Source organism: Aquila chrysaetos, chromosome 23 (assembly GCF_900496995.4).
Source record: "Aquila chrysaetos chrysaetos chromosome 23, bAquChr1.4, whole genome shotgun sequence".
NCBI classification, from domain to species: Eukaryota; Metazoa; Chordata; class Aves; order Accipitriformes; family Accipitridae; genus Aquila; species Aquila chrysaetos.
Genome location: NC_044026.1, coordinates 5,514,415 through 5,526,850, shown reverse-complemented (window position 1 = coordinate 5,526,850; position 12,436 = coordinate 5,514,415). Strand labels below are relative to the sequence as shown.

At 39.2% G+C, this 12,436-nt stretch overlaps 1 long non-coding RNA gene across 1 annotated transcript in view; it reads left to right on the top strand.

The window, feature by feature from the left end:
- The window catches only part of LOC115334588, a 38,047-nt gene extending 30,559 nt beyond the window's left edge, over nucleotides 1-7,488 (top strand). The window contains exon 3 of the long non-coding RNA XR_003921183.1: nucleotides 7,353-7,488. This is a non-coding gene — a long non-coding RNA (uncharacterized LOC115334588). The remainder of the gene's footprint in view (nucleotides 1-7,352) is intronic.
- Nucleotides 7,489-12,436: the final 4,948 nt, after the last annotated feature.

The window sequence follows — 12,436 nt, the reverse complement described above, 5'->3', positions numbered from 1 at the left end:
AGGACTCTGCAAGTCTTTCTCATACTCTCCTTCTAATATAAGGAAGTCCATTTCCTATTCCATACCCGAAAATTGGTGCACATAAATCTGTAGATCTGTCTGGGTTCTTCTGCTGTAATTCTGCCCATTCCAGACACCTTACAAACTGGTTGCTTTTTCCTTGGCTTCTTCAGAAAATATGGAATTAAAATGTTGACATTAGCTGTCAGGCTTCGAGTGCACACAGTTTCTTAATTCCCAAAAGATCTTCCTTATATAAAGTCCATTTATGATATCACTTACAAGTTTAATGAACACTCTGTCTTTGATAACCATTCAGATAGATACACTTAGGCAAGTATCTTGCTATGTTTTCCCCTTCTCTTCAATACTGGTGGAGTTCATTTAGGAAACTACCTCTTTAGGCTATGATATTTTAGCTCTTCTTTTCTTTGTGTATTCCATTTTTGAGATACTTCCCATCATGTTACAGCCCAATTTTCTCTATAGATCAATTTTTTTATTATGCATTTTTCTCCAAGAAACCTCTACCTTCCAAGTTTAATCAACATTGCTCTACCTTCCACTTTCTATTTTATAAAATATGACAAAACGCACTCTGCTTCCTTTTTTTGTTGGTGGTGGCTGTCCCCTGTCTTTACTTATAAATGTAGCATTGTCTTCATTTTCTACTAACTTTACTAGGTGTCACCACTCATCTTTTAGCTAAATGATACATATTTGGAAATATTAAGAGAATCTCAGATGAAAACCTTACTGCAGGTCAGCAAAAAAATTTGGGGGGGGGGGGGGGGGGGGGCGTGGCAGGGAGGGAGTGGAGAAATTCAATTATAAGATTACAGCTGATACCAGGCATAATTTTTACAACTGGCCAATACTTTGAATTATTCATTCCATACAAAACCACTTAAAAAACAACATTAAGAACAGATGACAAAATAGAGTATATTCTGGTTTACCTCTTGATTGCCAAACCATGGCATTCCCACTAAAAATGAACTAGTGTTTGGCAACTTGCCTGGTTTTCAACATGTGATGTCTAGCTGGTGCTACAGGGAGCTGAATTTTCATCGTAGTCGTGATGGATTAACAGCAACTTTGGTAGCACCAGTGGTAGACCAGCAAGAGTCTGAGAATCAGACTTTGTTTTTTACATTCACTTTGCCTCAGACCTCATTTTCCTCTCTTTGAATATTTCAGACAAAACTACTCAGCAGTATCCAACAATGAGTCCAGGGAGATAATCTTGTTTTGTACACATTGAAAAAATTCTGGCAGTCTTTCCTTTGAAGTGCTCCAAGTCTTCTGTGCCTGAGAGCAAAGGCTTGAAATTTTCAAAGGATGCATAGCACTGATATAAATCCAAACCCATTCTAACTTGGACAAGTGAGGAACTTTTGGGAAAACATTTTCAACAGAGGTTTCACAAAATTACAGAATCATGTAGGTTGAAAGGGTCTTCAGGAGGTCTCTAGTCCAACCTTCTGCTCAGAACAAGGTCAAAACTGAATTCGGAATTCAGGTTGCTCAGGACTTTGTCCCATCAGGTCTTGAAAACCTCCAAGGGTGGATTCCACAGCCTCTCTGGGCAACCTACTCTAGTGCTTCATTCTCTTCACAGTTAAAAAGGCTTTTCCTTACATCCAGTCAGAACCTCCCCCATTCCAGTTAAGTCCATTATCTCTTGTTCTCTTGCCGTGCATCTCAGTAATGAACTTAGCTCTGCCGTCTTAATAGCCTACTCATAAGTGTTGAAAGGCGACCCTGCAGCCATCTCTTCAGGCTGAACAAACCCAGCTGCCACAGACATTCCTTATAGGCAATGTGCTCTAGCCCCTCCATTATACTTGTTTACATCTTTCTTGCGTTGGGTTCCCAAAATTGAGCACAGTAGCTCGATGTGGCCGAGTAAAGGAGAATAATCACTTCTCAACATACCATTAACATCGTTAATATAGAATCATAGAACAGCCCTGGATGGACAGGACCTCAGAAGATCGGCTGGTCCAGCTTTTCATCTTGCAAATACAGCCCAAGATGCCGTTAGCTTTCATGACTACCAGGGCACACTGCTGGCTCCTGTTTAGCCTGCTTCCCCCCAGATTATTTTCAGCAAAGCTGCTCCCCAGGCAGTCCCTCCCTAACCCACAGGGAGTTAGTCCATCCCCCCCACCGAGCGGTATGGAAAGCTTGTACTGAGGATCTCTTGCTGGCACGGAGACAGGAGCCACCATATTCTAATGCGGAGAGAACAAAAGAAAGACTGGGACTGGGAGGAGAAATGAAAAATTCTGCCTAGTAGTCTGGTTACTCTCTAGGAGCACAGAGATATCTAGGATAATTGGAAGCCAGAGAAGAGGTCACTGAGACCTCTTTGTCACAGGAGGCATTAGAAGGCTGGAATTATGTTCTGATGAAGAACATTATACTGAGAGTTACAACAAGCTTGTTGATTTGGGTGACAGCAAACTAAATTCTGGTCAGAAAGAGGAAGACTTGGGACCAAATGAAGTAGATTAGACCTTATTAAAGAGGGCAAGGAGCAGATACATCATAAGAAGAGGAAGAGGAATAGCCTAGGAAAGGAAACTGGACTGGGTATGTAGGAAGTAGGTAGGAAGCCCTTAGCCTCAGAGGTAGGGAGTCAGGCAATGGGCATTGCCAGTGAAACCACTGCAGAAAAGGAGTAAAAATAGATCAGATAGGGATCTTCATGGGCAGAACAGAGATCAGGACAGTCTGAGGGTCTAAGCCCAACTAAAAATTCTGAGATGAGACTGGTACTGTGAAGAGCGAATCTCATGCTGGATTGACAAAGGATTTCACTACAATGAGTGAAAATAGAGCTGGGTTAAAGAACCACCTACGGGGAAGACATTGAACTGAGAAGGCTGTGGCAGCTTGGAAGTTATAGAGAGAGGGCATCAAGGTTTGGGAAAATGGCAGGTGACATCTCTAAAAATAAGTAATATGTGAATATATCATCAAATGCAAAGCATTATGCATATTTAAAAGGCAGAAGTTTTTCAAATGTTCTGGTTTTTTTGATTTCTTGGCTATGTCATGATAGCTTTTGGTTGTGTATAATATGTGTATGATTAAAGTCTATTTTTTGGCTTGCATTGTATCGTATACTGTTGTAAGCAGATGAGTTTAAATTCCAAACAAAACGAAGAGTATCTTATTTCTCTACCTTAGTTTTATTGACAAATAATGTAACATCAGCAGAGCCCTCTGAAGGAAACTCAAAACCTCAGAGGCTGTTCAGCCTTGGTCTTCTCCTTCTTAAAGCTGAGATTTTCATGTCAAGGAAACACTGAAATTAGTTTTTCTCACTTTCAGTTCCCTCCAGCTGGAATTAGGAGTCAGAATCTCTGGCTTCTTGAATAGCAAAATCTGTTTAGACCATTCACAAAGGTTACTATTTTATGCACATGAGTAATGCAGCCTCTGTAAGTTGAACATGATGTTATCTCTAGAAATGTTATGCATAAGGTTTATCTTCAAAGATATTTCTGAACTTAACTTATGCATATCTTTGCACTCAAGTTTGATATGATAACCTGTCAAGCAGATCTAATTTGTTTGTGTTTTCTTGTGCTCTTCTCCATACTGGGAAGTATCTTTTGCTAACCACGCATTGGTAAAATGAGTATTAAGTTTAACGCCATCCACAGTTCCTCAACAAGAAGGAAAGAGAGAAAACAAAAGACTGAGAGAGAAAGCCAGAGAAAAGAAGGGAAGGGAAGGGAAGGGAAGGGAAGGGAAGGGAAGGGAAGGGAAGGGAAAGGGAAAGGGAAAGGGAAAGGGAAAGGGAAAGGGGGAAGGCAGAAATGCAAAATATGATCATAAGCATATCAAAGTGTGTGTGGACTTACAAGATTGCAAAGAGCATTGAAATACAGCAGCAAAACAAGGAATAAGTTTACAACCATAATTCAGCTTTCCTTGAAGACTGCATAATCAGTCTGGATATTGAGAAGTAGGGTTATTGATTCCAAACTGTCTTCTTTCTTTTTTGAAAATGTCATTTGCTTGTTTAAAATATTAACTTGCTATCATTCTATCAAAACTCTAAATACTTCTGTTAAAAGTATGCCACTTTGACACCTTGCAGAAGGTCTAATTTGGCTACTTCATGCTCCCAATCTACTCTGACTGGTTCTGGCTGCTTGGCTGGGCTCATCTCTTATGATTTGTCATCACCATGGGGATCCCAAGAGGCACCACCGGGACCACCAACAGAAGTAACCAGGATGAATCCTGGAATAGGTAGTCCAGGCAAAGACTCTGCCCTGTAGAGAAGGTTGGAAGCCTGAAGCACTGACCTGTCACTCCCATGAGGCCACATGTCAGTATTTCCACACAGAAATATTTTCTGTCTCAGCTGAAGTATTTTGGGGAGTTGATTTTTTTTCATCAAAATGTCAACATTTGACACATATAATGTCAATTTTCCAGCCACTCTACAGTAAATTGCACCCGATACAAATGTATGTGTATCTCCTCTATTTCTCCATACTAGCTGTTTTTTCAATAAGAAATTATGGAAAAAAGTGAAGATGTGTCAGAATCTATAGGCTCTAATAGTGGGATTCATCTGACCAAATACAAAAATCTATAACTGAGACATCTACATCTGAGGTTGTCACCCTGGACTCTTTTCATAATCAATGGAGAGAAATAGGCACTTTTAGGGTGTGATTCATCTCATCCTGAAGTAGATGGCTAAAACAGGTCAGCTGAATCATGTTTTAAAAGCACCTATTTCTCTCCATTGGCAGTAGAGGGAATCTATGGTGACAACTTCAGACGTTGACAGCTCAAGTTAAATAAAATTACTTTTGCCATAAGAGTCCATAGAACTGTTGTGCATAATCTTGTGCTTTTTGCACCATAATTTCACCTGTTCATCTTATTTGTTTCGAAATATGCAATGACTTTTTCTTTTCCCCTTTCTCCCTGTTAAACCAATCTTTTTACCTTTTTTTTCCCTACCTACATTGTGTTGTGCATCCTTTCGCTATTCCCCTCATCACCATAAAATCAGGCTTTAAACCAGTAATTTTAAGCCAATATCTGAGAAGAATGCATGCCATATCACCAAAACTGTGAGATTCTGCAGTACTGCCTACTTGTCTTGTTAGTGTCACCACTAGTCTGTGGCCTTTTGAAATACAAGTCCCATAACAGAATTATACCAGTTGTCTGATACAGGAGGCCAGGATCAGGCAAAAGATATTCCCGTGTTGTTTCCGCAGACGGACGACACAGCACCTTTTCACAAAGGATGTCATTTAACTTCATAACAAATTTCCAACATTCCCTGTACCTACCTGTGGATGCCACAAGTTAGAAAACTGTTCTCTTTGTCACCTTTGCTCACCTATGAAGCAAGGATATTCCACTAATTGCCAGTGGCTTGGGAGTGAAGATGCAAATACGAAGTCATATAAATAATAATGGTAGTAGGTGGTACAGTGAACACAACCTTTCTGCATTTTGCCATGCCTCAATCCCAGAAGTACATGCCAGAGAAAGTGATGTCTCTTTTGAGCTCTTCTAGAAATTAAGTGTGAATGAAAGTCTAAACAGTGGTTGCAGATCTTTGCATCTGTTCCATTAATTTCTCCAACACGGAGCATTGCCTTAGCAGAATCCTGCAGAAAAGCAAACAGCAATAAATCTGACTTCCCTCTGGGTAAACCCTGCAAAGAGATATAAAAGAGTGAGGGATGGGGTATGAATTTCACTTCAGTGAACCAGTAATCTGGTTGGGCTAAATCTGGGGCGGAGGACTCAGATTAACTCCCAGCTACATACTGCAGGTTTTCAAATTTTCATAGTGTAAAAAGCAAAAAGGAACTCTTAGATCATCTAATCTGCTTTCTTCTCGATCACAGGCACTTATCTTTCACACAGTTATCCCTACCTTGAGCCAAATAGTTTCTCTGCAGCTAAAGTATATCTTCCTGAGAGGCATCTAATCTTGATTTGAAGATCTCAGGAGATGGAAAATCCACCACTTCCCTCTATAATGTGTTCTGATAGCTAATAGCTATCAGCATTAAAAGTGTGTGCCTTATTTCCAATTTGAATTCATCTGGCTTCAGGCTCCAGCCTTTGGTTCTTATTATGCCTTTCTCCACTAGATTACAGAGTCCTTTCATATCCATTATTTTCTGCCTGAGAAGGTATATATGCCATAAGCAAGTCACCTCTCAATCTTCTGCCTCATAAACAGAAAGATCCAACTCTTTAAATCTCTCACCAGAAGGCATTTTCTCCTGTTTTCAAAACATTTCTGCATTCCCTCTCTACCCTCTCCGGTACCTCCACTGTGTCTTCGGAAAATGTGGACTGCAGAGTTGATGCAATCAATACTCTGGCATTGGCCTCCCCAAGTTATAACAGAAAGATCAGCTCTCCTGCTCCCTCACTGACCGTTCAGCAATTGTATTGGGTTTTTTGCTTTATCATCCCATTCCGAGCTACTTTTTGGTTGCTTGTCTAGCATGAATCTTCCATATTTTTAAGTTGCTGCTTTCAGTTATTCAGTTCTGTGGTTTTCATCCTCATTTCTAGAAAGGTAATTTAGGATTGGGCTGCATTAAAGCACCGTATTTCTAATAACCTAGTTTACTAAGCAATCTTTTCCATCTTCACAGCATTCTCTTTGTTGCTTACCACTGACTTATCCGTAAATACTTCCAGGAATAATTTCACACTAACTTCTGGACTGTTAATAAAAGAACTTGCAATCATTCCTCTGGTACCAGTTCTTGTGGAATCAGAGGAGAAACATCCCATGTCATCTTGGCATTGTTTTGCGTAAGAGTAACAGCAGGGGAAGGGTTTGGACAGGTAACGTTGTCTGCTTACCTTTATAGCATTCCTTGTACGTCAGGACTTGTTCAAAGTTATCATCAATGTACTGAACATTTCTCAGCTGCTCTTAGGAATTCTTAAATGCTGGTTATCCAGTGCTGCTGATTTCAGAATGTTAATCATTAGTTTTTGTTGTCCAACACCCTCTTTGATTACTAATGGGGAATCCTCTTCATTATCTTTACGCGATACAAGTAGGACTAAACATTTTTTCACCTTGGAATGATTAATTCACCTAAAGACATTACTTTTGATGGATCTAAAAGTATTCAAGAATCTGGAATGAACTGGATCAACAGTTGTAAGGCAAACAGGTATGGTAGGATTTAAATGTCATGCCAAAACCAGAAAGGAGTTCTGCTTTCTTACACTTCTACGTCCATGTATGAAGTGGGAAAGGAAAGCTCAAATCTCTCTCTTTTTGACTGGGAATGAGAATATGACCCTGTTCTCTTGTCTCACAGGAAATGGCTTAAGCACTGAGATAAAGGAATTCTGGACTGAACATCGTCTTCTGAAGTTACACCAACTTTTCTAAGTACCTAGATACACATTGGGATACTGCGAGAAAATGCAGATGGACTTTAAAATGTTCTTTGTCTATATGCTGAAATTTTTTTTTTAAAGTCTGTTTGGCTTTACCTGAAATGAAATATATTGCTTTGATTGCCAAACAACAAAAAATAAATCATTCATACAACACACACATAAATATATAATTATTTTTTTCAGATTCAAACCAGTAATATTTATTAAGAAGTCTACTTTTTCCACATCATAGAGATAAGTTTCACCACCTCAACTTTCTGACATTTCTGCAGTATATGTAGATTATTTTGTTTGTGTAAAAGTTAAAAATGCCATTGTGTTTATAGCTCTGTTTGTTTGGCATACATTTTGGTTCCTCTAGTTGCCTATATTAATTTTCTGCACTTTATAGGTTCTACTGGGATATACATAGCTTAGGTCTGTATTGTATTTGTCGGCACAAAGTCTTTCATTAGTAATGTCATTTTGGATGCTCCGTCTACTCTTCAACCAAAGATAGTACCCAATCTACCCATGAGATGGAGTCCACTTGTTTGTGCAGCTCCTTGGTCTAACAGAATGAGGTCCCAATGTCCCAGTATTCCACGACAGCAAAATCTGCATCTTCAAATGTATTGTGCAAGCCAGGTTTCAACAACAGTGTTTTCTGTCTTCTGCTCTTGCTTTTGGGATCAGAAAGATTTCCCAGCAGATCATGTTTACTGCCTTCTTCACAACTGTGGCACCACCCTCTCATCTGCTATTTCATTTTATTCCAGTGAATACAGCATTATTATAAAGATTTACTGAATGAGTTCATAAAACTTCCCAGTCTTGGTATGGTTAACTTGTTGTCTGCTCTTCAGCAAAATAACTGAAAACAGTCTGCAGCTGATCTGAGGCAATATACAGCAGTGTTCCTAGCCTGTGTCTATACCATTAATTAGAAGAGGTTCAGGAACTAATCTTTTCCCCAGAGTCCAATGGCACCAGTTGGTGAGGTCTACACTGCTTAGGACTCTTCCTTTTTTGGGGCCGATTTGTTTTTGAATCACCTTCAAACATATTCTGCCAACAACTAAGCAGTGGAAACCTTCAACATGAGGTTTTCAGGGCCACAAAACCCCATCCACACTGTGCCTAACAATTAGCATACACACTCACAATTCATTAAGGCCAGCAAAAATACCTAGAACTTTATTATTTATTTAGATAGCTAATCTACTTTTTTACAGGTTGTTAATTTAGCCAACTCAAAATTCGGACCTTAAATGCTTCTGCTGAACCAGCCTCGTATTATTTGATCACCCTATGACTTAGGGTCTGGAACACCCCCTTTACCCAGGGTCAGGCACTGGTCTAAATCTCATTGCTGAGCTCCATTGCTTCAGTGGCAGGAGAAGTCTTTACGCAGAGAAACCTGATAGGATGCAACGTTGGGTTATCCTTAAAATCGGAGACTTCCAGCTGGGTCCTAGTGAAAGGCACAGAGATTTGAGGCACTGCTTTAACTGCTTAGATGCTCTTGTAGGGTAGGAGCAAGCATCCTCCATAGCCGATGAATTTGGGAGCCCAGCTGAAGTGAGGAGCCTGGCATCACCACCCAGCACTGCCCAGTGGAGATATCCCCAGCTACCTGGGAGCCAGCTGCCTGAAGCTGGAGACTGTGGGGGGGAAAAAAAAAAAAAAGACAACTAACATGCAGTCCAACAGACCTTTTATCCTGGAATGGTTGCGTGTTCAGAGACTGACAGCTTCCTCTGAATCACGCTGTACTACAGCCCAGACAGAATAGTGGCTTAGATAATATTGACAATCAGTGCCTATTCAAATGCCCATTTAAACTGAAAGAAATACTGCACGTATCAAAGAGCAATATTTAAGATACAAAATCTCACCTTTCTCTATTGTTATGTAACATAATAGCCATAAATGCATATACTTCTTAACTAAATAAAACGGTTATATACCACTTTGCTTCTTATGACATTTATCACAAAAAGCTACTCAGTGCAGTCCAGTATTGTGTTAGGGAAATGAGAGGAGCACTTATTCCTTCACATTAGTTAACATGTCAAAAGCTTTTTATCTTGAAGATATTAAATGGTAAGAACAGTGTGTTTCAACTTCTAAATTGTCATACATCAAAGATTTTGGAGGACTTCTTTTTTAAATTGACAGTTGTCATTTAATATACAGTATGATCCAAAGCATATTATTTCTGAATGTTACCAGGGAGATTTCATTGGCTTTTGTGACATTTCCAGTCTTTGGTATAATTGGCTAACAGCTTTTTTAACCTAATGTCTTTTAAGAAATAGTGTACCTGGTGGTCTGGGGTATCACATCTTTTGTTTTCTCTTTTCTTTGTTGTCCAAAAATGTTACCGTAATGATAAAAAGTGACATTATTTTAAAAGATAAGAAACACCAAAATTATTTTCTGTCTGACCTTTACAGTTACCAGAACAAGCAGCTTCTGTTAGCAAAATAGTTCAAGCTTTTTATTACAAAGGATATTTGGCAGTATTCCATAAGAAAAAAAAAATACATGTAGTTCTTGTCAGGGGAAGTCATTAAGCCCTCTCTCCTTATGCCAGGCTAACATTTTAACAAAAATAAAATTCTGGATATTTTAAGATGGAGGAGGAAGTTGACTGTGAGAGGCAGGGACATTTCACATAATGCTCTTTATGAATGTACTAATGTAGTTTTATGTCTCTGAGTGCACCACACTGAAGGAAATACAGTGGGTTTACCCAAGAGTTCAAGGAGATTTTGGTGACCTTCATTTCCCAGCTGCACGTTTATGCATTCAGAGTTTTCTTCTTCACCCCGGTCTGTTGCGTTATGAGAACAACGTTCCTTCTTTAGGGGAGGCTGGGGGGTAAGACAGATAAATGACTGAACGGCTCAATGTGGTTAAATCACTATATGTACAATTTTTAAAGTGATTATGGCTACTCCTCAGCTGTACTGGTTTTGCCAGGTAAAGGCTTACAAATCAATTGTTAGCTCCACTCCACACCTCTCATTGTCAGTTTTACACGTTACCACAGAACTTTAGAGGTGGAAGTGCTTAAGAATTCAAAGACACATCCAGCACAGATCCTTTTAACCGCTGTTGTCGTTGCTCTGGTTCTTCAGCCCAAGTAAGGATGATATATGTCTTGCTTTCAGCTCACATGACAAAGATATGACATTGTTGTCACTGATTCTTAAGAAAAACTGTATGAGTCAAATTACAATAGCAACAAAAGTTAGAACAAAGCCGTCTTTCTTGTTGAAACGGTTTGCTGGTTTACTGTCTTTTGCTCAGCTGGTGGTACTGTACATAGCCTGCAAATGGATGAAATGCATTTTAGGTGCATGAAAGAAAAAATACTATTTAAAAACATAAGATTCCTTTAGGAAAATAATTGGAGGCAGCTATAGTCATTAACTCTGGAATACATAATTCTTCCCACAATTCTTAATATAAAGTGAACGCTGTTGCATGCCACCCTGTTAAAGAATATGTGAGTTAAATATCTTCCTGCTTCAAAGATGCATGGCCTAAAACCTGAAAAATTACAGTATATGCAAATGATCATGAAGGACTGACTTTACTGACCATTTCTTTGTGTTTGGGGGATAGATTTCTGCATGGCATAATATTTCCACTTGCATTGGTTTCCTGGCATGAAAATGTTTATTGCACTCATTAGCTAAGAGGATGTCGGCACTGGTCCAATGAACACAGATCTGCCTTCTGATTTCAGCCATTAAATTGCAATGGGATTCATAGGCTTAACATTGTGGGTGTGAGAATAATAAAATGGAACTCCATCTTTAGCCCAGTTACCATGGATGCAGTTAAAGGTCATAGTGGCAGCTGCTAACTAGTTGCCTTTTTAGCTGTATTTCCCCTCCTGCTATGTGTTTTTGTGTACCTTAGTTTCTGCAGGTCTGCCTTAGAGCAATTCCACTTCCTTAACTTGGCATATGGGTGTCTTCCTCAACATGATGGGTGCATTCCCATAAATATGGTTGCTACGAGCATCCCTTTATTCAATTATTTGTGTTTTAATGGAAAATGAATGTAAAGACCTTAGCAAAAAAATAGAAATGCAGCCTGCTCAGCATCCCGATTTCTATTTTCTGCACTCTGCTTCACATTCCTAACTGGGGAAAAAAAAAAGAAAGAAAAAAGCCGTGTATATAGTGAATTCCCATCTCCGTTTAAACTCATAATGGGTTCAGGCACTGAGGCATTCACAATGTGGAACATCAACTACTACTTCTCCATTCGGCCCAAAGTCCTAGGAGTTAATTCCCTGTACTGCATGAAGTGTCAGAGTAATTACCGCTGATCAGCCCTATTTCTCAGCATTCTGTCCCGCTTTGAGAGGCACCCTGTTTATTGATGCACCGCCACATCATCACAGTGCTTTCATTCAGGCAAGCAGCTTAATCGAAAGGGCTTGGACAATGCAGGATTTTCAAAGAGAAGAAGTGGAAAAAAATTAAAAGTAGCCAAGTAAAATAAAGTGAATAGTAAAGAAACCTGAAAGCTCTACAAAATATTTCCTTATGTCAACACTTCATTTCAATAGATTTTAAAACTCCTATTCATTTCCAAAAGAAGGTACTGTGAGTCTTTTCTGTGGTGACTCAACTACGTGATCACATCCTTTTTGAAGATTTTTAAGAGCACGGTGCTGGAAGCCCTCCTTGAGGAATGCTTATTGTTTTTTGATCTGTTTATATACAGGCTATGACCGTGTCAACCTTTATGAACCACAATACAAAGAAACTTTTTTCAAGTTTTTGCCTCTCTCTTTTAAAGATACATTTATATAACTTGTCATTTCACGAAAATAAATTAAGTACTATATGAGCCAAATGTTTCAGTTCCACACAAGGGTGGCTTCTGGTTCTCTTTGGCAGGATGCCACTTTATTCATTTTTATTTCAAACACAATGTGAAACTTTTTATTTTAATATAGTACATAAGTACGATGGCTATAAAGCCTACACTG